Below are 3,327 nucleotides of genomic sequence, written 5' to 3'. Positions count from 1 at the left end.
TGTAAAATAAAGGGAAGAGTAACTGAAGACATATTAAGTACCTTAACAGCAACAGAATATAGTTGTTTTTTTTTAAAAAAAAAAAGCAGTGCAAAAACTTTGCCTAATTGAAAAGCAGTTCAATATTTTATTAGATTTATCTTGAAATAGAAAACCTCTGACAGTTTTGAAGGAGTATTTATACAAGACTTTTCACAAGCTATTTCACCTTCAGTTTGCAACCTGAGGCACTTTAAATGTGTTTGGTGCATGGCGTGAGGGTCACGGGTCCCCTTCCTGCCAAGGGCAGCAGCAGGGGCTGCAGCCAGGAGCTGCGGGTGAACCTGGTGGGACCAACCCTGGGCGGGAGTCCTGGAGCCCGCAGTGTTTGTTTGCAGGAGGAGGCCCCTGGTTTGCACAGTTGTGAGAAATCTCCGTTGGTGTCTGTACCTCATTGTGTGTACACTGTTTTTTAATTAATGGCAAGGGTGAGATGAGTGTCAGCAGAGCTACATATACGTCGTTAGTGTTTGTCATTTTCTGAGTCACTTTTGCTGTTTTTGTTTTAAGAGATTCGTGTGCTTTAAACGGGAAAAAGCTAACACAGACCTCAGCACTTAAACAAGGTATCTGGTTTTAAAAAAATTAGCTGATTTTTATGTTTTTGACACTGACTTTTTCTAAAAAAAAGTGGTTGTACAGTGATGACTTTTTATATGCTAATGTTTCATATAAGTTGCAATTGCAGGATTTGGCAAATGTATGATAACATGAATGTTCTGCAGTTCCACTGTTAAAAAAATATGGACACATGAATGTAAACTGCAAGCTACAATTTTGTAAGATCTAGGCCTAATTCTGCCCTCTGATGCAGGCATAATACAGTTCAAAGCTAACCTGAAATAGCATGTGAGAATCAAATATATGCAACAGGAAAAAAAGAAAATATACAATAAAAAAGAAGGTATGTCTCACTGTCTTTTGTTTTTACATTACAATACAGTCTCAAACTAAATACTTAATATGTATATATATATATATATATATATATATATATACAGAAAAGTGTGTGTATATACATATCTTCTGTTGCTTTCAAACATAGCTGCATGTTTACAGAAAGGCAGAACATGTTAATTTATCTTTTATGGCTAAAAATTTCTCAGTTGTCTGACACTGAGGCCTGTTTTGTCATTGAAGTTAAATAATACTAATTTATTTTTACATCCTGTTTGAACATTTTATTATTTAGCATAACATCTAATTGTTCTAAACTCAGAAATTATTTATTGTGTTTTCCCAGCTATTAAGCATTAAATAGAATAAATGCAAAAAGGTTTTGACTATGGTTTTGAGATGTGATCTGCAGTTTTTTCATCTCCTACTGTAGAAAAATTTTAAGCTGCTGCGCCACTTGGTATTCTTCAGAAGCAGATAGAACTACAGTTGAGAAGAATTTTAATATGAAGCTATGTAAGTGAGCTGCCAGCCACAATTACTTCAAGCTCAAGTAAAGCTGCTGTTAGAGAATAACTTGGTTTTCTCTCCATCTAAAGTTTATCTTGTTTGCCAAGTTTATCCTGACTGCAGAGGAAGTACGTTGTCCTGGTGTCCTAGCTGACTTGGGGCACAGAGGCTGGGTAGCATTGCCATGGGGCAGGCTTTCTCCACAGTGAAAGAGCCTGGCTTGGTCCAAGGAGAAGACTTGCCAGGGAGGTTCTCCTGCAGTAGAGCCAGGCAGAGCTGACATCTTCACCAGACAAGGGTCTGCACAAAAGCAAGTGTTTCCCACCTGTTTGGATGCCCAGGGGAGGCTGGAGGAGAGTGTCTCACCTGTCAGAGGGACCCACAAGACTCAGAAAAGCAGCGATTTTGCACATGCTCACAATCTGGAGCTTGGTATATTTTGGCCAGCGATGTCTTTCAAGCTACTCCCCCACCTTCACCTGAGTGCCTAGGTTATAAGCACCTTTTGGTAGCATAGTAGGTAATTAACTAAATACAGTTTAGTTAGCAGATAGTGAACTGAAGTACGTTTAGTTAGAAGTAATTTTCCATTTGAAGCTTCTTATTTTCCACCTCTTTAAGTCACCAGAAATTGGATGTCAAGCCTTGACCCAGTACAAACTGTCAGGGTTTAAATGTGTCTGTCAGGTGAAGTGGCCATGCCCTCACTGACCAGGATTCCTGTGGCTCATTTTTTCACTTATTTTTTGTTTTCTTGTGAATGCATCCTCCTGCCCAGGGTGGGGGGCAGAGAGACTGGCCTTTCACTTCTGTCTTCACATGGAAAGGATATGCAGCACATTTGGATTCAGACTTGGAGAGTACACTCATTGGTATCTGCAGCACAGTCGTGTCCCGAGGAGCCTGTGCTGCCTGACAGTTTGGCTAGGCCACTCAAGGAGCTCTTGGGACACCCCTTTTTCAGTAGGTACCAGCAGCTCTGCCTCCTGCATCTGAGGGGTCCAGAAGATACCAGCCACCACCAGAAGAACCTGAGCAATTCTGTAGTCACGCCACAAGCTCAGGAGAAACAGGAGCAGCAAGGCAGCACCAGAAGCCTGGAACATCCACAGGCTCTCCACTAAGGTGTGACCCCGAGGAGATGAGAAATGCCTCCTGCCAGCAGAGGAACACTGTGCCGGTGGCCATCTCGGGCTGTGCCAGTAAGCCAGCTCAGTGCCTGTGGGAGCAGGGATGGGGTTTGGGATGGGGGCTTTTAAAGCCATTATCTGTAGGGAAGACTGCACTCCTCAACTGACCTGGGGGCTTAGGGGGCACTGCTTGCTGGAAATGAGTGTGTACATCATGGTAAGGTGGCGACATGTGATGGTCAAAGAAGCAGAATGCATGTCCAGACCCATGCCTCTCCTGCACGGGGATGCATCAGGGCTGGAGCTTGCTCCCCTGGCTGGGGCAGCTGGGCTGGAGGAGCTGCCACCTGCTCTGTGCTTGCTCGTTCCTCTGCCCTTCTCCCTAGGACACCACATGAATGCAGGCTCGTAGCCTGTCTTTGTGCAAACTCAGTGTGGCGTGAGAGCTTTAATCGCCACAATGGTAACTTTGTTTCGCAAATTCAGCTTTGCTGAAAGGAGATACAGCATCCCTGCGGACGGGGAATTGTGTCTGGTTACACCGCAGCAGACTTCGGTGCCATCTGTTTTCTTGCTTTTAAAACACAATGCTCTGAATTTAATAAAAAAAATGTCACCAGCTTGATAGCTTCCCTGAATGTCTGTTGCTCTGTTTCTTCCCGATAACTGAGGTTATCAACATTTAGCAAGATGGAAATCACCGTGTCCATCAAACTGGAATTGGGCTCCAGTCTGCCTTGACCTTATTCCT

Source organism: Chaetura pelagica, unplaced genomic scaffold (genome assembly GCF_000747805.2).
Source record: "Chaetura pelagica isolate M959 unplaced genomic scaffold, ChaPel_1.0 scaffold123, whole genome shotgun sequence".
Classification (NCBI taxonomy): Eukaryota; Metazoa; Chordata; class Aves; order Apodiformes; family Apodidae; genus Chaetura; species Chaetura pelagica.
This window is presented reverse-complemented; position numbering follows the sequence as displayed.